We start from the raw sequence: 24,507 nt of genomic DNA, 5'->3' as shown, positions 1-24,507 counted from the left end.
CTAATAAACTCCTTTGTCTGGTTAGATCAATCCAAATCTTAATTGCCGAAATAATCAGATTCCAGATTTGCAATTTAACAATAGAAACTATAAAGTGATGTCGATCTTACACAACTAGATGACCACAAGTCTATCAAAGATAAATAAGATCTAGCTGGATCACAGCCAATCAAGATGTGTGCACAAATGACAAGATACTAAAACCAATAAGAGAAAATCTTATTTGTCTTTAAATCTTCAATTGCCTTCCTATGTACCTGCACCACACAAATTTGAATCCACTTGTGATCGATCACACACAAAACGGGATCTGTTAATAATGGATGATCACAAGTTATCTTTAGATCTAAAAAAATAGTCGAATGTGCTGCACGTGCATAAAAACATAAAAGACGGGGAATAGCTGCAGATGATATTTGTTCTATTTGCCCTTTTTTCCCACCCTTATGCATCCACCATCTTAAAAGTCTGAGGTCTCAAAGACTGTTCTAGATTGTAAGCTATAGATTGGTGTTTAAATTTCTTCAGATAGGGCTATGTTTCCATTCTTTGTCAGCCAGAAGGCAAAAGGGGCCTTCAATCTCAACGTCGTTTCCCTACTTCTGTAATGTTGTTGCATTTCACTCCAATAGATGCAGCATTGCTTCTTTACTAAATTTCTTTAGCTGTCACATAATGCTGCTACGGGTCTCCTTCTTTCGGATTGTGACATCCAAAACTAGCTGAAAAAGACTAGCTAGGAGAGTGATTGAAGAATTGCCCTGATTGGCTTTTCATTCCTTTTCCACACTTCATTTACCAAATGTTCCAACAATTTTCTTGTAACAAGTACATTGTCATTCTACATCATTCTAAAAATTAATGAACACTTGTTTTGTTCACAAATAAACCACATTACTAAAAGCTGGAAAAAAAAAAACAGTTTCCTCTTCTGAATGTTTACAAGCAACACATTAAGGAGCTAATTTTGCAATTGTTCCAATCACAGAAGAACTACACCATTACCCCATCAACAATATAGAAGGAACTTAACAATTAAACAGTTCATCTTGGATTTCTAGGGTATATGTGCTTCAGAAAACATTTCTTGGTGATTTTTTTTTGATAGAAAAAAACACATATATTACAGGAAATAGTGAGCTGCTCAGTGTCAACCCAAGACCTCGGATTGGTCTCTCAAGCATTTAGTATTTAAATACTTACAAAATATCGAATTAAATTTGTTTTTAAAGTCTAAAATCTTATCAACAGTGCAGTCAGCTTGACAGACTGCGTTTATGATGTCTCCCTTCTGTTAAGTTGTTCATTGCTCCCTGTAATCTTGATGTTCCTGCACTTCAAAAAGTTGGCCCACTCCAACACCTTCAGAGTTGCTAGGTTATCTTAAGTCGCCTTTTACTTGTTTCCTCTGCTGTAGTACAAGAAGCTCAAGTGGTTCGAAGTTGTACATAGTGCTAAATGCAAAATCAGATAAAATCGCCACCTTAAACTTGCTTTCAAATTACTATAAAAATAACTGAAAGAAGTGCCTGTGAAGCACAATTGACCACATGAGGAGCTACATGGAACTATTAAACTTGCTTTGTGGAGCTGTTAGTCATGTAACTTATGCCACATGCAACTAATTCTTTTGGCACTGGCCCTCAAAGCGTACATTGACCTTCTAAGGCTAGTTCACTTCTTTGTTCATTAGTATACCCCCAAAATTAGGGTACATATATTGACCGAAAAAAATCAAACCTTAGAAAGCCTAAATAGACTTCAAGAGGCAGCAGCCAGAGGAGACAATCCGATCCCCGGATCTTCACTTCAAAGGTACTATAAGGTAGACAGAATATAAGCCCACATATCTTTGTCTGGCAGAATTAACCAATTATCACAATGCAAAAATCTAAACTTTGTTCTAAATTGTTGTCAACAATCAAATCAGACGTTAAGAATAACAATTAATCAATTAAAAAATCAGCTCAAAAATATGAAATAAAATAGTATCATACCATTTATGAACGACTGTTGTTTGAACAGAAAGATCTTCATTAACCGGAGCAAATAATATGACACATATCTATGGAACAGAGAGGACCAACCCCAGTGACCAAAGGTTATACTATAAATCAATGTTGGTGCAGCCTAGGAACGCCTCAATGAAACTCAAATTGGAGTATTGAAATTCTCCATTAGAAATAAAAAATCAGAAATAAAAAGATTGAGGTATAACATAATGAAATCAAACAAAAACAAAGAATGGGATCTTTAAGGGTTTTTTATTTATTTTTCCTCTCAGACAAATGCCTCATTTAACATCAAGGTTAAGAATGGATATATCAGTCTCGTCATCTATATTATCATCATTAAGAAAGAATCACAAACCCTAAATCCCCGAATTTCAGATAAGAAAGAAAAATAAATCTAAAGAAAATCAAATAAACGAAGAGAATTCAGAAAACAGGAAAACAAAAAACAAGGTGAAATTTTTAAGAGTTCCTCTCAGACAAATGCCTCAGTTAACATCAAGGTTATGAATGGATTATCAGTCTCGTCATCTAGATTGACATCATTAAGGAACCCTATTTCTATTTCACAAACTCAAAAAAAAATTTAAAACATCGATTGGAAAATCAGTTCAGAAAAACGAGATCCATGGCTAATTAATAAGATTGAAAACACATGAAAACCCTAGACGAACGAAGAAGAGAGCAGTCTATCGCTATTTTATTGAACATATTTTTCCTGTGAAAGAAACTCTTATGTATTTATAGTTCACAGAAACCCTAATTTAATCTTTGCCCGATTTCTCAATCGAATCCCTTGTAATTATATTCATGGAAGTCCAATCCTTTGACAATTTATTCTGACTATTGCTGACTCAATATAAACCACTCGATGAACCAAGCACAGTGATAAGTGATTTGGCTTCACTATAGTTTAATTATAGTGCAATCCAACTATTATAGTCTTCCGTGTCGTTTAAACACAGCGAAATTTTTTGGCTAAACGAAATCATACGGAAACTGAGTTTCTACTTTGCGGAAACTCAATTTTCGTATGATTTTGAACGGATACTTATTTTTCATTTGGAAACTTTCATTTCTATTCTTTATTTTTCACTTTTACTTTTATTTTACTAATATTCTTTTTTTCCTAATATATCTCTATTATTTTCTCTTAACTTTTTTTTTACCTATAGGTAATATTTATCAGTTTCCATGTGGTTTAGCTAAGGAATGCCATGGAACAATAATAAGGTTGGTCTGAAACCCATTTTGCATAGCTTCAAATAATCTATAGCTAAAAACATCCTTAATCATTGTGTTTGGCCTTAGGGCAGCAATATTCACCTAGCAACGTGGATGCAAAAGCGTTTTCCACTACGGTAAAACTTAATCAACATTATCCACTACGGTAAAATTTAATAACGACGTTTAAATAAACGCTCGGCGTAACTTATAAGTCACGTGACATAGTTTAAGCCGCCAACAACAGAAGTTTAACCATGCGTCGTTCGGTGGCGGCCAAAGGCCGCCAAATCTTGTAAAATAGGGATGTGCAATGAATTACCAATCCATTGAGCTCTATAGGGGATTATAAATTGGTTTTAGGATGTGTAATAGGAAACTGGATTGATTGTAGGCTACATAATTGAGCTCCAAGGGAGATTATAAATAGGTTTTAGGATGTGTAATAGAAGACTAGATTGATTTTAGGCTACATAATGGAGAACTTATTGTTTTCTTTTAAATATTAAGTGGAAACAGTACTAACAATTGTAACTAATTAGCATATACTTCGTTCGTCGTGAATTACTTAAAAAAATCCAAAACTATTTAAAAAATGAAATAATTTCCACGTAGACCATGAATCTCAAATTTTTTGTTTAATATATTATTCTTCACATCCGAGTTTTTTATTTATTTTTTATAATTAGGAATTAGGTGGGAAATATGGAAATATTTGGTACCTTTTCGCTAGAAAAAAAACAATTATCTTATCAACTAAATCCCGACGAAGGGAGTAAAGTACCTACTATTTGCCAACGCTTTATAAAGTAACCATGCATAATTGAATTACTGTTAGAAAGAAACTTTCTTTCAAGTTATATATGTGTGTGATTTTTCTGTCCGATGGCAAGTTATAGTCTTTTTATTTCGAGTTATATATATGTGTGTGTTTTCTATCCGACGACAAGTTTTATTTTTTTTCTTTTCGATTGGTAAGTACTATATATGTTCAAATCATTTTTACAGCTTTATTTATCGAATTCTTCATCTATCTATATTATAAGGAACAATGGTGTTTTTATATTTGGACGGAGATCTACAGTTTAGACACATAAAGAATGGCCCAGATTGAGGCACCTATTTAAGTTATTCAATTATATTTATGTCGTATAAAGAATGATCCAGATTGAGCTACATATTTAAGATTTTCAATCTATATATTAAGCATATAAAGAAGGGTCCAGATTAATTCACATATTAATTTTACTTAAGCATATAAAGAAGGGTCCAGATTAATTCACATATTACCTAAGATAATGAATTAAACTTGATTTCCCATTAATTTAATGTCATTTATTTGGGATTTATTCCTCCCATTTAATGTTAAACGTTTTTTTTTTAATTCTAAATTAAATTCTCATAATTTAAATTGATTGCCCATTAATTTAATATCATTTATTTGGGAGTTATTCATCTCATTTAATGTTAAAGCGTTTCTTTTTATTCTAAATTAAACTCCCAATAAATTTACTTTTAAATTAAATCCTTTTATAATCAAATTCTTTTCCCAAGGTTCATTTTTTGCACAACTTTATTCCCAAAGTATCATTCACTGTTATTTTGGTTAATTTAGATAATTGTTGTTAGTGGAAATGAATCATTTTCTTAATACTGTTTAATATTGGCATAAAACACAATATGAACCTAATTTTTGTGTCATTTATACTGTTTAATTTAAAATAAGCAACACAAAACTGGATTATTGAAGCTCATCTATAATCTTTCATTTTCTGATATCAGAAGATTGTTTTGCAACAAAGGAAACGGTTTAGCGAGCAATACAATGATGCAATTTTTTTTGTGGGATAGGTCATTATACCTATATGCGTCATTATTCCTTTCCCAAGGTTCATTCTTTGTATATCCCAAAGTATGATTCACTGTTGTTTTGTTTAATTTAGATAATTTTTGTTAATGGAAATGAATCATTTTCTTAATACTGTTTAATATTGGCATAAAATATAATATCATCTTAATTTTTGTGTCATTTATATAACTTAATTTATACAGTTTAATTTAAAATAAGCAACACGAAACTGGATTATTGAAGCTCACCTATAAGCTTTCATTCTGATATCCGGAGACTGTTTTTAAGCAACGAAGAAAACGGTTTAGCGAGCAATACAATGATGCGATTTTTTTTGTGGTATGCGTCATTATACCTGTATATGTCGGGACTAAACTAATTTCCATTCCATACAATTTATTATTTACGAAAATAAAAAAGTTTTGGTATTCCAAAAAGGTACATGTCTAATTTTTGCTAGAATATGTGGTTCATTTGCACATATGTGATTACCATGACTGAAATGTCGAGTTTTCTAAATATTATCTTGGTTCAAGAGATCTTAGTGTACAGGAACACATCTAGATCTTGCATCTAAAGATACCATGATTAATACTTGATTCATCACCTTTCTGTTATTTTGTGGATATCATCTAATACTTGAGCTTCTTTTATTTCATTTAAGATACCTACAAACCAAACTATGTATAAATATATTTAACTTTGTAGAAGTTGATTCAAAAAATATTTTTATGTAATGTCATGTTCATTTTGTGCTAGCAAATTGTAGAATTATGGATGTTTTAGGTCTCTTATGTACTCTTATAATTACGGTTTAGCGAGCAATACAATGATGCGATTTTTTTTTTTGTGCTATGTGTCATTGTACTTATATATATCGACACTAAACAAATTTTCATTCCATACATTTTATCATTTATGAAGATGAAGAAGTTTTGGTATTCCAAAAAGGTACATGTCTAATTTTTGCTAGAATATGTGGTTCATTTGCACATATGTGATTACCATGACTAAAATGTCGAGTTTTCTAAAGATTTTCTTAGTTCAAGAGAGCTTAGTGCATAGGAACACATATAAATCTTGCATCGAAAGATACCATAACTAATACTTGGTTCATCACCTTTCTTTTATTCCGTGGATACCATCTAATACTTGAGCTTCTTTTATTTCATTTAAGATACCTACAAACCAAACTATGTATAAATATATTAAACTTTGTAGAAGTTGATTTAAAAAATATTTTAATATTCAGATGTAGTGTCATGTTCATTTTGTGCTAGCAAATTGTAGTATTATGGATGTTTTAGGTCTCTTATGTACTCTTAGGTCAAGGTATAATATCAGTTTAATCTGCAAGTTTTCATACCATTGGTATCTAGACTGGGTCTCTTATTTACTTCTAGGCCTCAAACGCATATGCTGACAAAGAAAAACTCTCTTATACATGTACAGTTTATCGATTCATGTATTAGAGGGAGAAATTTCTTTTATTTGGATTTGTAATTTATTTAATGCGAGTCTTTAACAATTTAGTAAAGCAACAAGATTTTATTATCAATTTGCAAGGAAAATTATACTTGGCATATGATGTATGCAATTTTGTCAGGCACATCATTTTTCACCGCTAAGAAAGACTCAAAGATGCTTCGTATCACTAATATCCAAGGGAATGTTGTAGGATTTAATGTTTTACATTTTTTTTTACGTTGTAAGATGGGCGTTTTTCATGTGTTAGTTAAAACCATAAATGTATAGTTATCATTCTCTTTTCAAGAGGCTTCACAATAGAGTATAAAGTCTCTCAAACCTAGACACTATAGCGAATGATGAATGATAATTACCATATATTATGCAAATGACATGTTTAATGGAGGTAAAATGACTATCTATAAATTATATTAACCTAGCCAATTAAACTTTTTTACCAAGGGTTCGAGTATTACTAATGTGTAACCATGCCAATTATACATTGACACTAGCACAAAGTCAATATTCATTTTTAAAAACACTCAACGATATCAAAAACTAATGCATATGTAACACTTTTTAGGTATATGAAAGAAGGGTTCCCAGCTCAGATTCAACTTTTCGAATTTCGGAAAAAAATTGCATTAATTTTTTTTAGCACAAAATAACAATCTAATTAAATGATGACTAAACTGCATTTGTAATTTGGAATATAATCGACAAGTTAATTTTATTCAAACAAGGAATTTCTACGAGTTCGCTCTTAGGAATTTAGGTTTTCAAGTTTGTTGGTATTGTTTACCACAACCGTGAATGAATGGTTATCTCATTAAGCATAAAAGAAACTAGGTGCGGATTCCAGTATACACATTTATATTGGATATCTTTACCATCAAAAAAGTTACTCTCTGGTGTATATATGTCTGTGTACATCCATATATGAACATCCTAATCACCATCTAACAAGAAACCGATCCCGTTTATGTTAATAATATTGATAAAAGCTTCGAATTCAGTTTAAAAAAGATGACCATTCCCCGAGTTTCCCACGCTCATCTCATGGTAGTCTCGCAAAAAACTAAATATACAACTAATACCAATAATGGCACGGGTCATATCCTAGTTTTTTCTATGTTATACCATTCTTTCTGCTTAATGTCATTCAGGGGGTTTAAGAATAAGTAAATGAATCAAAACCTTAAAACCCATTTTCATTGGTGCCTTGAGAAACCAAAGACGTTCAAGATTCGAGTATGGTTTTACCTGTATTGTTATTGTGAGCTCATTCTTGACCCAAAAAATCAACTCCACCTAATAGTGAAAAAAGATAAGCTAAATCCTAAATATTGAAAAATGATAAATAAAAATATATGGAGATGCGGGGTATCGAACCACGTACATCTCGCATGCAAAGCGAGCGCTCTACGGTTGTAATAATTTTAATGGGATAAGTAAGGGATTCGTTTCTCGGACTTGAAAAGATTTTTTAAAACAAAATATATACAAAAATTGTCACAGGATCAAGAGACACTAGGACTCAGGATTCCACCATAATTATTCATATAATTAATATATTTATTTGAAACAATTATAGCTCAAATCATAAGGACTCTCATTCTTGCCAAGGTAGAGTTTTAGAATATTTATTGTATATCACTAGCATGACGCATCAAAAGCACTACGACCAAGCATACATCATCATATGATATCACAACCAATTAAGAAAAATCATAAATCGATTAATAAAAAGTGCAAGTAGTAAAAAAAGAATTAAATATATTTATCATATGCGTGAAATATGGCTTCCTCCATCATCCCAGTGTTGGTTAGCCTCTCATATTAATCATGTTCTCAAAATACAATTTTATAGCTCAAAAAGTTGATTAAAAGATGAGAAAATGCTAAAACAAAGATTCGCAACAGTTATAAGCGTTACAATTGCGCTGTATAAAACAAAAAGGAAGTGCAGTAAAGAGCGACACAACCTTAGCGATGTAAACAACTACACAACGAAACTGCTGCTTGCACTGTTGAAGAACGACGCTTCTGGAGCGTCAGTTCTTCATCTTCTTCCTCCTCCTCGAGCCAGCAGCAGCAACAGGTGAGATTTCTCCAACTTGCTCCTCTCTGCGTCCAGACCTTCCCAAACTCTCGATAAAACTTCTCTGACTCAAAGGAAACTCTTTTATACCCAGCAACAACTCATTAACTGCCCAAAAATATTCACAGTAATTCGAGAATATTTTTCAAATATTGTTCCCTGTTTAATGAAAATCTTATCCAGCAAATCTTTTCTTTCATTGTACGCGGCTTATGTTGTCACCAAACTTTCCAAACTTTCACCAGGATATACCAAATCCCCAGAATATCTCTTATCACTGCCGTAAACAAATCGGAGAATAAAATCCCGATATTTACTCTCATGTCCCTGTTTATCTCTATACGGTTATTCTAGCCCAAGTTGATCGATAAAAACACATGTACAAACCCTGTTTACTCCATTCAAGTCCATCCCAACTTAGTTTGGCGATTGAATCTCGATAAAACACTTCAAAAATTCGAACCCTAATCTATTCAGTGCATGCATGAACTCTCCCTCCAAAATTCAATATTTGAATTTTATTTTCCCGCCAAAATTTGTTCTTGATGTTTTGATCAATTGGTGATTATCCAGCCAATTCTAACTGAATTAGATCATACCACTATCTCTGTTTAGCTCAATGGAAGATACCCAATGATTTTTAGCTGTTTAGTCTCACTATAAGACCTCCAAAATCCTAACCCTAATTTGACAGCACTATTCACCCATTTTCCCTCCAAAATTCAAATATTTGAAATGTTGAAGATCGTGTCCCCCTAATCCAGTTTGGGTGTCCCTTCAGCATTTTGGGCTAAAATAGTAATTTTGGGTGGAAATAGTAACTTTTCTGGGTTCTTCCGGGATATTTCTGGGATGTTTCCGGGGTACTTCCGGTACACTGTCTACGGATCTCCAAAAGCCACATTTTTAGCCAATTTCGCCGCAAAACCTTATTCTTCCAAAAATACCTACAAATAAATAAAACATCATAATAAGTACAAAAATGAGTACTAACACTATATATAATTGGGCTATATTAGACACATAAATGCGTTTATCAAATACCCCCAAACTTATTATTTGCTAGTCCCGAGCAAATTAAAACTACAAAATAAAATCCTAACTCACTTTCGCAGGCACCGTCGATTGCATTTAGCATATGCAATAAGCCTTTAAACCCCTAGGTGGCCCTAGCGGCCGAGTTATAGTCTCGGGAGGGCTTACCAGAGATATACCCACAAAATCATTACTCCAGACCTTAACTATCTACACAAGATCTTGGGAAGCATTAAAGAACCTCCTTGGTTGGCATACTTATAAATTACAAGAGGAAGTACCCTGATGCGAAATTCCAATTGTTGTATACGAGTTTGCACCCAAGTATACTAAAATTCATATAAGTGACAGAGCTCTACTAAGATAGTTTCACGATGGACATCATACTCGGAGTCAGACTAATCATATGGATAGAAAAAGAGATGGATATAGAAAAAATATAGATGGTTTTGATGTTAACTAGGTGAACGATGTTTCTCATATCTGTCTGAAGGCCATTGCCAAAATAATCCTATCCTAAATGACTGAGATAGTATGACTAGTATCAAATAACTGGCATATACAAGGGAACCAGTGTTCGATAATCCTAACTCTAGGTCAACACAACTAGCATATACAAGGGTTCCAGTGGTCGACTTTATTGAATTTTATTCCGTTTGGTCAAATGGTCTGGTCTAATTTTTTTTTTTTTTTTTTGCGTAACTTTTTTCTTTCATTTTTTTTTTCAATTCTCAGTCACTCTATTTCATCCTAGCAGTGGTAACAACTTGAATCATGAGCCCCACCTAATCACCTAGAGAAACATAGTTTTAAAAATAAAATAAAATAAAAACAGAAATGAAAAGGACTCAACGAGATATGGCGAAACTATCATGTTATTTCTAACACCTGAGCTCTGTGCTTTTATGAATAGACTCTTTAGATGTTTCCATCTAGTCAGATTGGTCCCTCAACTCCTAAAACCAAAATGCTTCCATCCACTTAGATTTGTTAGTGCCATCCTAAATAAGCATAAATTTCTAGGCTCTGGAGTTTATTTATTATGCAACTAAAAAGTTTCTCCCAATGCCCCCAAACTTAAATCTAACATTGTCCTCAATGTTCTAAAGATAAAATTAAAAACATGAACAAGAAGAAACTGTTACTATTTGAAGTAAAAGAGTTAAGGAAGGATATTACCGTGTTGCATGAGATTGGGTTACCTCCCAATAAGTGCTAAGTTTAAAGTCTTCAGCCAGACTTATGAAAGGTTTAGTCAACTTGAACAGGATAACAGTAACCGGAATAACTGTGGGTCTTCAAAACCAAAAAGAGCTGAAAAAAGGAGACTGCCACAAGCCAGAGAGTGATAGTCTTCCTTAAACAGATGTGTCGACCTAATCTCCTAAAATAATTAGGTTTAGTCTCAAAACTTAAAAATTGACACATTTTAAACTCATATGTTCCCACAATTGGTAGAAAAGTTTTTGGTGGGAAAACAAAATCGATCTTGGAATCATAGTCTGGGTAAACCACATCAACCAGAGGATGTGTTTCTAACGACTGAACTTCCTTATGGACACCATTAGATTCAGGAAAACGTGTATGAAGATAATTTTTTAGAATGGTCGAGGCATTGATGTCAAGTCCCAAGTGAGGGACCTTTTTAAGAGTTAAAGCATATGGAGAACGATAATCATCCCCAAACTTAGAGTTTTCGGCGTCTCTAGATAGACTAGTCACAATCTCCCTAATTTCTAGATCATCAGATTCCTGAAAATGGGCAATTGATTCTTCTAAGTTATAATCTTGCGGTGCATCCTCACTCATCTCTATGAGTTCATCTAAGACTACGGTTTCTAAATCGTTCGACTCGAAAACAGTACTCTCAAGATAAACTGGTTCCTCGAAACCATCATCGGCTTCGTAATCATCGTCTAAAGCGGGGGTATTTCTAGTCAAATCCTCGTCCTTTTGAATAGGTAAATAATTATTAAAATTATTTGGATCTGAACTAGAAATAATATTATCATTATGAAGCTCAAATGGAGTAACTAGTTCCGGATCACTATGCCTACAAATGTATGATTCTTCATCAATATTATCTTCATCATAATCATCATGAACCTCATCTAAAGTAGTGTCTTTTATTCTAACCTCGTCCTCTAGATTAGGAAAATATTCACTATTGATATCAAGGGTAGAATTGGAAACACTATTTTGGAAATTTAGATTATTTCGATCAGCATTAGCTAACTGTTCATTTTATGCCTCTAAACGTGCTTGAATTTCACTGAGCGTAACACTTATACGTTCACAAGTCTCATTGAATATCTTAGACCTTTGTGTACTCTCTTCTCTTGAACTACCCATTGCACGTTCATACTCCCTTAGAACTTGTTGGTAGGTTTCTTCAAGAGATTGAACAGGTTTAGAAATGTCATAATCAGGACTAGTTTTTAAGTAATTTTCCAAAAACGCGTGACTAGTACTATAATGTTCATGATTTTCTTGCTCGTAAGACCAATTCGCGTGTGGATAGTAATTGGGCTCACTATGGTATGAACCATAACCTTGAAAAGGTTGGTGTTCCCAACTACTATTCCCACCATGGTCATAAAACTGATGATGTCCATATTCAGATTCAGGTCGATACTCATTGTATTGGCTTTTATCATACCAGTTCGACATTCTTAATTACAAGGGAATTCTACACAATCACAAACAAGGTCGACTCGACTCCACCAAAACAAACCTAAAGCTTTCTAGCAAACAAAAAGCATGATGGATCCACTTAGATTGTTTCTAGACTTACTTCTATCTCTCGAAGGGAAATTCGTTACAATTTGAGCAAACCCCTCTGGAATCAATCCGAGATAATGTGAGGAAACTGGGGCGAGGGAAGCTCAATGGAGCTTTGATACCCAAGGCCTCACCTAGGGCTGCACATGGGCGGGTATGGGCGGGTATAAGCTAAAACCAACCTCGCACCCACAGACTGCGGGTTTTTTTTTTCATAACCAACCCCGCACCCACAAACAGCGGGCGGGTTTTGTTACCCGCCCGCTACGGGTTGGGCGGGTATGGGTTTAAACGGGTTTAAACCCGCTTTATATTCAAGTATTTAGAGTAACTTCTATTCTCCTTGATTAAGTGAGAAAAAAAAACCAAAACCCCCAAAATATTCACATCTAGGAAGTTCACAGATGAAGATTAAGTGTTGAATCTGTTGATTTTTCGATTGTTGTCGATTTCTGGTGAAGATTCGAAGTTGTTGTTGTCGATTTCTGGTGAAGATTTCATGTAATTGTCGTTCGTAGGTGAAGAAGAAGAACTGAGGAGGAAGAAGAGGAGAGGCCGAACAAAGAGAAGAGTGTAGAAAGTGAATGAGGGTTATCAGTTATCCTATCTACTAGTATTAGGGTTTCATAATGGACGACTAGGATTAGTTTTATCTAATGGTATATAATCTGCGGGTTTTTTGGGCGGGTATGGGCGGGTATTAGCTTAAACCAACCTCGCACCCACAGACAGCGGGTTTTTCTTTTTCATAACCAACCCCGCACCCACAACGGGCGGGTATGGATTAAAAACCCACGGATTTAGCGGGTACGGGTGGGTTTGGGTATCGTGGGCGGGTCTTGTGCAGCCCTAGCCTCACCGGCGTTACAAGGCGGTTCGTTTCAACTCACAATAACCTTCTTGAACTTTGAGGTTGGCTTAAGAAAGTAACCAATATTCTTCGAAATTTTTTCCTAATAAGCGCGTTGGTCTCGTTCTATTCCAAATTTTAAAGCTTAGGTTCGCATTCAGTTTCGTTTTCCTAAGGCAGGCAAGAAGGGAGCGGTGATGAAATCCGAATCCTTATCTTGTTTAGGCCAGGCCTTTCCCTTTACTAGGAAAATAAAGACAGTCCGGTTGGTCCTCAAACAATTAGCACCTTAAGGAGTACAATAACTCGCTTGCAGGGGATTCGCGAGTGTTTCGATTAGACTTACCTCCCGTACCAGACGGGGGATGAACCGTTGTCGTCGACTCGGGCCACGACTCCTATGCCGTGTACGAACCCGAGGGGCCGAGACGATATAGTAATCGTCGTCCTTCCCTGCACAAAATTTTAATATATATATATATATTTCAATTAATAATACCCTTCCGTAGGGTATAAAAAAAATAAAATAGAGTCCAAATGTCCAAAAATAAAGTACAAAATAACAAGAAAGTCTAAAAAAAAATTAAAAAAATATCTACAAAAATAAAAATGACTTTTTTTTATTTATTTTTTCTCTTTTTATAAAATAAAAAAAAATCTTCTTCTTTCGCCCCTTTCGCTTTTCCTTCCAAAGTCCTTCGTGCTCCACTTCGAACATGTAAATCAAAGACAAAAAGACAAAGTAAAAAGGAACAAATAATAATATAAATAAACCTAAAAAAAATAAATCTATATACAAATCCGCGTCGGCGGCGCCATTTTGTTGTAATAATTTTAATGGGATAAGTAAGGGATTCGTTTCTCGGACTTGAAAAGATTTTTTAAAACAAAATATATACAAAAATTGTCACAGGGTCAAGAAACACTAGGACTCAGGATTCCACCATAATTATTCATATAATTAATATATTTATTCGAAACAATTATAGCTCAAATCATAAGGGCTCTCATTCTTGCCAAGGTAGATTTTTAGAATATTTATTGTATATCACTAGCATGAAGCATCAAAAGCACTACGACCAAGCATACATCATCATATGATATCACAACCAATTAAGAAAAATCATAAATCGATTAATAAAAAGTGCAAGTAGTAAAAAAAGAATTAAATATATTTATCATATGCGTGAAATATGGCTTCCTCCATCATCCCAGTGTTGGGGTTTAGCCTCTCATATTAATCATGTTCTCAAAATATAATTTTATAACTCAAAAAGTTGATTAAAAGATGAGAAAATGCTAAAACAAAGATTCGCAACAGTTATAAGCGTTACAATTGCGCTGTATAAAACAAAAAGGAAGTGCAGTAAAGAGCGACACAACCTTAGCACTGTAAACAGCGATACAACGAAAAACTGTTGCTTGCACTGTTGAAGAACGACGCTTCTGGAGCGTCAGTTCTTCATCTTCTTCCTCCTCCTCGAGCCAGCAGCAGCAGCAGGTGAGATTTCTCCAACTTGCTCCTCTCTGCGTCCAAACCTTCCCAAACTCTCGATAAAACTTCTCTGACTCAAAGGAAACTCTTTTATACCCAGCAACAACTCATTAACTGCCCAAAAATCTTCACAGTAATTCGAGAATATTTTTCAAATATTGTTCCCTGTTTAATGAAAATCTTGTCCCCCAAATCTTTTCTTTCATTGTACGCGGCTTATGTTGTCACCAAACTTTCACCAGGATATAACAAATCCCCAGAATATCTCTTATCACTGCCGTAAACAAATCGGAGAATAAAATCCCGATATTTACTCTCATGTCCATGTTTAGCTCTATACGGTTATTCTAGCCCAAGTTGATCGATAAAAACACATGTACAAACCCTGTTTACTCCATTCAAGTCCATCCCAACTTAGTTTGGCGATTGAATCTCGATAAAACACTTCAAAAATTCGAACCCTAATCTATTCAGTGCATGCATGAACTCTCCCGCCAAAATTCAATATTTGAATTTTATTTTCCCGCCAAAATTTGTTCTTGATGTTTTGATCAATTGGTGATTATCCAGCCAATTCTAACTGAATTAGATCATACCACTATCTCTGTTTAGCTCAATGGAAGATACCCAATGATTTTTAGCTGTTTAGTCTCACTATAAGACCTCCAAAATCCTAACCCTAATTTGACAGCACTATTCACCCATTTTCCCTCCAAAATTCAAATATTTGAAATGTTGAAGATGGTGTCCCCTAATCCAGTTTGGGTGTCCCTTTAGCATTTTGGGCTAAAATAGTAATTTTGGGTGGAAATAGTAATTTTTCTGGGTTCTTACGGGACATTTCTGAGATGTTTCCGGTGCACTTCTGGGGTACTTCCGGTACACTGTCTACGGAGCTCCAAAAGCCACGTTTTTAGCCAATTTCGCCACAAAACCTTATTCTTCCAAAAACACCTACAAATAAATAAAACACCATAATAAGTATAAAAATGGGTACTAACACTATATATAATTGGGCTATATTAGACACATAAATGCGTCTATCATCTACTATGTGAGCTACATCCCCGCACATGTTAATAAAGGACTCGTTTAATCATTTATTGAAAAAACATAATGTTTTTTTTAAAGTTAAGTAGGCTCACCGACGGTTAGTTGCCAACGGTTATCTCCAACGGCTCATCATATATATTACCTACTATTTTCTCTCACCAAATCACAATTGTCTTATCAATTTTAATTTTCTCTCGATTTTAGTTAATTTAATTTCTTTTCAATCATGAATCCAGATTTTGATTATTTTGAAGAGGATATGGAAGTGGATGAAACTTTTGTACGTAGAAGAAAAAGAATTATATCTTTAAATTTCGTGTTAATTGCGTGATGAGTCAAATGATCAGACTAGAAGACAAGTGCACGTGCTTTGCATGTCGGGGAAAAAAAATCTTTTTCATGCGTATTTTGCGTTTTCGAATTCTTCTGTCGGTTTGGATCCACCCTGAACAATAAAACCAAATCAATCAAAAAACATTTCGAGCTAACAAAATCTCTTTTTCTCTACTATGTAACAAAGTATGAATTTAAGAATTTGGATGAAGCTTTAATGTACCTTTAGAGTATTCATCTTGTTTTCTATCTGCAAGTAGAAGGATTTTGGGTTCTCAGTTCCTTACCCCTCTCTCTCTCTCTTTATATCAATTCCGTCTCTGTTTTTCTATTTTTGTATGTAATGTTTTATTTTCAATCAACTAAAATCCCCTAACTAAACCTTAGATTTCAGTTCATCTGATTTCAGAGAGAATAGAGAAGAATTTTGAGCGCGCTGAAAAATAAATTGGCTTTGCTTTCAAAATGAGAAATCTAGCAGCTAAATTTCATTTATTGTTTAATGGTTGAGATTGAATGTGTGGACGTTGAATGAGGTGCGGTGAATAAGAAATCTAAATATTTATAGCTTATAGAAACCCTAACATAATCCTAGATTGATTTCTCATTCGAATCCCATGTAATTATATTCATCAAAGTTCAACCCATTGACCATTTATTCTAAATCATGTTGACTCAATACCCACCATTCGATGAACTCAGGGTTGACAAAAAAAAACTCGAGTTGTTTTAGGAGAGGCTAACGTAGATTCCAAATCTCTTCCCAACCTTCAAAATCGCGGCCTGACACCACTTTTTTGGCAGACATTCTTTGTTACTTGGAAATCTTCAGGAGAATAGATTGCGGACGGATAATGGTTGTCCGTTTTCAAAAAGTGAAAATCTGGCAATGGTTCCCCGTTTTACTCATCCAAAACGGCTAATGAGTGTTTGTCCTTGACTTTTTTTTCTTGGTATTTTGTAAAACTTCTTCTTTCATCTTTCAGCATTTGTTATCCAGTTCTTATCTTCTGATAATCCTTATATAAATAACAGTATCAACAATGATCCCTTTGATCATTCAATGTTAAATAAATAACTAATCCATTACTAGAACCCATAAAATACAAATTTCTTTCATTAAATAAGGAGTTTAATTCATCAAAGAGAAATTTACACTCATTATGTTTTTTAAATAATCTTATATGAATGATCATCATCACCAATATTGAAAAGAATACTCCACGGAGATTGATTATCAAATCTTTTCACAACTTTGTTCATGAAAACTTTGTCTGAGAGGAGATTTGACCACAACTTTGAAACTTTTCTGAATTTGGATATTAAATTAACTGGTAATATAACAATAACTTCAACCAACGAACCTTCATCAAGAATGGATTCAGAAGAATCCATTATAATCATCGTCATATTCTTCTTCTTTGTATTCTTATTCTTGTTTTGTTTACTTACAGAGTTAGCAAAATCGCACATTATAAAACGCATACTTTTTATCTGGGTCTGTTTGGTTTGATCAGTTTTAACAAAAAATGGATAATGATTGTCTGTTTTCATAGATTAGATAATCATTGTCTGTTTTTTCCTTTGAAATTGGCCATATATTTCCCGTCCACAACGGAAATAGAGAATTGTTGATGGAGCTAGCCTCCTCCCAAGCTGACATGGAAAGTGGTTTGGGAATGGCTTAAGAAAATCCATAAGACCCGATCTTAGGGCAACTTCTTCCGAAATAAACGAAGCAACAAAAAATGCAAGTTGCGCGGATGTGCAAACACATTTATCCATTTTGATAAAATGAAATATGAAAATGCGGGGGTCTAACAACCACACCCAATAATTCGTTTAGCAATCTGAGAGGACTTACTCCAATACACTTTCTAGAGAATCAACTAGACAGTTAGACTCATTCTAGAATAAAGTATATCAAAGAGTTTAATATCTCTAACTCTTAATTCAATCCGCAATCAACAAATAGAAATCTTCAAGGTCGATTGAATATAAGAGGAGTTACTTGAACGGTACCAAAGACCAATATTCAAGTGTCAATCAATGTAAATCAACAACCAAAGGTTGGACATTCTAATTGATTGATCTTAAAGCACAACCTGTGATATTTCAATTATATAACAAAATATAATGCAGAAAATAAGTAACACAGACACCAGAATTTTGTTAACGAGGAAACCACAAATGCAGAAAAACCCCGGAACTTAGTCCAGATTGAACACCACACTGTATTAAGCCGCTATAGACTCTAGCCTACTATAAATTAACTTCGGACTGGACTGTAGTTGAACCCTAATCAATATCACACTGATTCAAGGTACAATTGCGTTCCTTACGTCTATGATCCCAACAAGATACTACACACTTGATTCCCTTAGCTGATCTCACCCACAACTAAGAGTTGCTACGACCCAAAGTCGAAGACTTGATAAACAAATCTGTCTCCACAGAAAAGTCTATAGGATTGAAAAAATATGTCTCCCACAGAAATACCCAAGAGTTTTTTTCAGTCTTTTGATAAATCAAGGTGAACAGGAACCATTGATAACCCGGACTTATATTCCCGAAGAACGGCCTAGTATTATGAATCACCTCACAATAAACTTAATGACTAGCGAAACAATTTATTCTGGAATCACAAACGAGGAGACGAAGTTTGTTTGTGATTACTTTTCTATCTTGCCTATCGGAGATATAAAATCTCGAGCCAACTATTTCAACTGCACTCAACACGATATAAACAACAAGATCAGATCACGCAACTATAAAGATAATAGTTGGGTTTGGCTTCACAATCCCAATGAAGTCTTCAAGTCATTAACCTACATGGTCTCGTAAAGAAACCTAAGGTTAAAGGAGAATCGACTCTAGTTATGCAACTAGTAACACACAAGAGGTGTGGGGATTAGTCTTCCAGTTGATAGATTCTCCTTTATATAGTTTTCAAATCAGGGTTTGCAATCTAAGTTACCTTGGTAACAAAGCATTCAATAATCATCGTTAGATGAAAAACCTAATTCAACCAAGATAATATATTTCAACCATTATATCGAACTTAGCTTTTTACACACAAATGAAATGTACCCTCTTTTAGTTTTATGTAACCGTACCCAAACGTGTACACCATGTTGGTTCACAAATGGTTAACCGAGGTTATCCATATGATTACTCTCATATCAACCTTATTCATATTAACCATAATTAGTTCAAATGACTCAAATGAAACTAGTTAAAGAGTTGTTCAATTGTTTAGAAAACACAATTGAAATCAAATCGGTTTGACTCACTTGAATCAATCATGGACATTATAGCCACAGTTTGCAAAGAATTGCATTCCTTATGATTTAAGTCCATGAACTGACTGACTTGAAAAAGTAACCAGCTTAAGTATGCGTACGGGTATGCGTACTTAAGCAACCGGATTTGAGTTTGTTAAGTTTCCAAACTCAGTAGAAAATTTTCGGTTCGAAAACTTCCGCCAGTATGCGTACAGGTAGCATACTTAAGGTGACTAGTTAAGAGTTTTGCCAATACCAAACTCAGCATAAATTCTCGGTTCGAGAACTTCCGCCAAAATGCGTACGGGTACGGATACTTAACCTGTCTCCTTCACCAATTTCGTATACACACATATGCATACTCTTGGGCCCCGATTTATGGATTTACACACTAATGTGCGAACACACTATATATGCTTATATCCAAAGGTGGTTACACTATCAACTCTTCATTTCAATAATTGAAACATTCTTATATAATGACAATAGTCGTTTTCACACACTATTAGCATCAAAGCAATTTTCAAGATATTGAAATAATTATTATCGAAACATTCCAAGCCTACATCAAATGATTGTATCACACAAACAATGTAAGATATTACTCGGAAATTTTCTCATGATATAAGATGAACTTGTTCGAAGTGAAATCTTACCAACACATATTTCGAGAAATATGTAAGCGACATATACTCAGCTCGAAATCTCAAATGTGTATAAAGAAAACTATATCGTAACACAACTTATGTCTCAATATATGAGATAATATAAATAGACTTTCCAAGTGATAGATGAGTTCAAGTATCCACATATCTTTTGTCGAAGAAGTTCCACAAGCTCCCCTTAGTAGTTCTTCGTCTTCAACAGATGAACGTCGAGAGATCTAAGCTCAACTACACTATCTATATCATAGTACGAGACATCTATAAATAGGCTAGAAATCAAGAATTATAGTTTTGATCACTAACATTGACAAACATGCTTAAGATAGAAACACATGCGAGTTCGACCGAGCAATGCTCTAACAAAATAAAATACAAACTTTTGATACACGACGGAGGTTAATCCACGCGACAGAGCATTTGTTGCCCAGCGATATGACTTCTGTTGTGCAGCCAAACCTTGGTCGCCAACCGACGGCTATGAATGACGACTCTAAAAACGAGGGGGTACCAAAACAAACCACCACTTTTTTCTTAGGGTTATATCTCACTCTCTTGCAATTATAACGTTTACAGAAACAAGTTCATGAACCTAATCACAAAGAGATCACTTGGACGGTACCAAAGACCAATTGTCCAAGAATCAATCTAGTAGTATCCAACATACTAGGTTGGATGTATCTACTAAGATTGATCAACATACAACCTATGATATTTCAATTATAAATATAAACAATATAACGTGGAAAATGAAATAACACAGACACCAGAACTTTTGTTAATGAGAAAACCGCAAATGCAGAAAAAACCCTGGACCTAGTCCAGATTGAACACCAAACTGTATTAAGATGCTATAAACACTAGCCTAATACCAATTAACTTTGGAATGGAATGTAGTTTCACCCTAAAAGGTATCCCACTAATTAAGGTACAGTTGCGCTTCTTACGCCTCTTGAATCACAATAGGATTTCGCACAATTGATTCCCTTAGATGACGTCACACCAACTAAGAGTTGCTTCAACTCAATTGAAGACTTTAAACCAAATCTGCCTCCCACAGATTAAGCCTATATATTGATTTCCTTTTACAATCAAATAACTTGATCAAAGGTTTGGAAATCGATAGAAATAGACAAAGTCTAGCTAGCCTCAAAATCCGGACTTATGCAACCCAAAGTGCAGCCTAGATTATTATTTACCTCACAAGTATAAAACTTGTGGAACCAACAAAGTTTGAGACGACGAGAAATTCTATGATTTATATCTATTTTGATCGATGGAACAAGCTCTACAAACAAACAAGATCAGGATACTCAAGTTATCAAGGAAAGACAACTGGACTTGGCTTCACGAATCCCCATAAATACTTTTTAGTCGCTAAACACTAAAAGGGTTAGGAAGAGACGACTCTAGATATAACTAGGACACACCAAAAAGTAGTGTCGGGATTCAAAGATCCCATTTGCTTGAAGTTTCCCTTTTACAGTCATTCAAAGCATATATTGCTTTAGGTTTAAGCTAAGATAACTTTGGAACCAAGTAAACAATATCCACCGTTAGATGAATCTTTGAATCTGATTTACATAAGCAAAATATACACTATGGTTAGGTGAAACCGTAACAAAACCGTTTACAAAGACTATGTTCAACATGGTTAGCTGAAAATAGCCGGTTTGAACTTAAAAGTTTAACCTTCATTTTCATGAACACATAAGGCATTAATTCCGAGTCACAATCATGTGATCAAATAAGTCTAATATTTTAAGAGAATTAATCAAATGCTAATTATCTCATAGAAAAAATATACACCCACTTCAAAATATAATCGACATGGTTAGTAGGTGTACAAGGTACAAATACCATTGTCGTTCGTGAGTCAGTTCAGTCACAGTACACATACCAATTTGGAAATTTTTAACCAAAACCAAGTTATGGAGTTCACATAACTTTTTAGGTTTGTGTACCAGTTTGCAAACTTTCGACCAAACCAAATTTCCGGAGTTCACAAAAAATTTTAAGTTTGCGTAACTTTAGGATTTTCGCCGATTCCGAATTCACGGAATTAAATCGGTTTGCGTACCGATTTGGAAACGCTTTCGAGTTCAGGAACACAAAACTTTTTTAGTTCGTGTACCGGTTTGCATACAAGTATGCATTCCAATCTGGTTCACGAGTTAAATATATTTTCATATAATGTGCATAAGAATATGCATATCACAAATCTGTAAGTCGATATGTATAGCTACTCCGCAACGTGTACGAGTACATGTAATACGGGTTCAGATGTATAACAGTTTTCCCAGTTTGTAAGACCGATACCACTATCTTGTATCTACATCTATAGTAGTTCTATATTTCTTTCTGAATCGATTTGAAACATTCCAGAATAACATCAATGACACATATCACTGTTCCAGGCTATTTTCAAATGATGAAATTTGAATCATGATTTTGGTTCCTAACAATAAATTGTCCTTAACCGAAATTCATCATCAAGCATGAAAAATGTTCATTAATCTTAGTCAATATGTTTCGAGAAATTATCAAGATAAACTTGACTCGAAATTTTTGTCTATGCATACTAGTCTAATTAGTTATGCGACATCGTCTCAGATGATAGAAAAGTGAATATAACTTGAGAGATAGGTGGTTCAGTCTTCACTTACCTTTTGTTGATGAAGTTATCCAATAGCTTCTGTTGATCTTCGCCTTCAAACCGTAGAACGCAATGATGACTGTCGTGATCTTTTGTTTCTCAACTACATTTATATCCTAGTCCGAGACTTAACTAATTGTAGACTAGAAATCAAGATATAGTTTTGACAACTAAATTTGACAACAACCTTGAGATAGCAACACTTGTGAGTTCGACTGGGCAATGCTCTAACAATTACCCCCTCTGTCAATTTTAGTGACAAAACTATCAATACATATGGATTAAAAATAAATCTTCGATAACTTATTGAATCCAACATGTCTTGATTTCATTGGCATCTTCAACTTCTTGAACTCTTCGTAATTTCAAGCTCTAATGATTTTGAACGTGTTCAACTCAGTATCGTTGTTGTTGAAGAACCGATTCCATAGCGATAACAACTTTTGAAAACAAACATTCTCGATCGTCGTCATACAGAAACATAGTATTATTCCTTTCTCCAAAGTTCAATTGTATCTCAACTCTGAAGTAATACTACGGTGATATGTTTTTGCCCCTTAATTAATACTTACATCTTTTGCATAATAGGTGAAACCTATAGATTACTGATTCGCTCATCCTTACATAATGATTTGTAAACCATATGTATGTAGTTAGAAACTACCAAATAATTCTCCCCCCTTTTGTCAATAAAGTTAATATAGGTACGAAAGTCGCGGGATCATAATGAATACAATCAAAAGATATGTCAAGTCTTAAGGAAGTTTTGAGATTCCACATTATAACATAGTTAGAATGAAACTCCTCATATCAACTTTTTTAGATGATCTCACATAGTAATAAATATTTAGCTCATCTAGGAATTTAAAAAGATACAAGCATCCCCTTTCAAATTCCACCGCCACACTACCCACAAAGGTATAACAATTAAGCACAAGTTCATCTAACAACTCTCCCCCATTTGATGTCATTCCCAAGAGAACAACATAGGTGACCTTGCTTTATAAAAAGAAGGATTTTGTTGGATATTATCAAATTACATGGATTTGTATCCGAAAATCGAATTAAAATAATCTCTACGCTAGTTACGGACAAAAATATAATTTTGGATCGATATGACTCAACATAAGAAAATATTACGGAGTTTGTCAAGCAGTAAAAACACAAAAGTGTGATTACAAGTAGATCAATACTGCAAGAAAATCCTCAAAGAGTTTGTTCTGTTATCCGTTTATAAAAAAAATAATTAACTTCTGAGCATATATGAAATATTAGCTGATTCACGAAAACGTAAAGGCACAAATATTTCATAAAATTTTTGCAATAATTAAACCAATAATGATTACATACTGCAAATTCATCTTCCAATAACTCCATAATATAAATAAATAAATTTAAAAACATGCAAGATGAAAAATATTTGAAATAACTTGTGTAATCACAGTTTTTGTTATACCGAACCCTAGTTATCCTTCAAAAATAAGAATAAATTCTTACAAGAAGTTTCCTAGAAAAAAAAAGGTTCATTCATGTTCTTCATCATCGGAATCACCTATAGAAACTTGAATCTTATCTATTTCATCCTTGATGTCGGGAAATTTTGTAGCAATCACACATAATTGTTTTTGCATACATTTTACCTTGAGGTTGATCTTGCAAACATCCTGGTGCACTTGTTGAACAAGGTTCAAGGTTGTTGCATCAT

At 34.1% G+C, this 24,507-nt stretch overlaps 1 long non-coding RNA gene and 2 other non-coding genes across 3 annotated transcripts; all 3 read right to left on the bottom strand.

Annotated features, from left to right (window-relative positions):
* Nucleotides 1-1,069: 1,069 nt before the first annotated feature.
* On the bottom strand, nucleotides 1,070-2,737 carry LOC113345619. Its single transcript, XR_003358223.1, has 2 exons — nucleotides 1,998-2,737; nucleotides 1,070-1,856 (listed from the first exon to the last, which is right to left on the bottom strand). It is a non-coding gene; the product is annotated as an uncharacterized LOC113345619 (long non-coding RNA).
* LOC113345635 lies at nucleotides 2,276-2,357 on the bottom strand. Its single transcript, XR_003358225.1, has one exon. It is a non-coding gene; the product is annotated as a small nucleolar RNA SNOR75 (small nucleolar RNA).
* Nucleotides 2,483-2,563, bottom strand: LOC113345636. The gene has a single exon (XR_003358226.1). It is a non-coding gene; the product is annotated as a small nucleolar RNA SNOR75 (small nucleolar RNA).
* Nucleotides 2,738-24,507: the final 21,770 nt, after the last annotated feature.

This window comes from Papaver somniferum, unplaced genomic scaffold (assembly GCF_003573695.1).
Source record: "Papaver somniferum cultivar HN1 unplaced genomic scaffold, ASM357369v1 unplaced-scaffold_81, whole genome shotgun sequence".
Taxonomy (NCBI): domain Eukaryota; kingdom Viridiplantae; phylum Streptophyta; class Magnoliopsida; order Ranunculales; family Papaveraceae; genus Papaver; species Papaver somniferum.
Note: the sequence above shows the minus strand (reverse complement) of the source record. Positions and strands in the feature narration are given on the sequence as shown.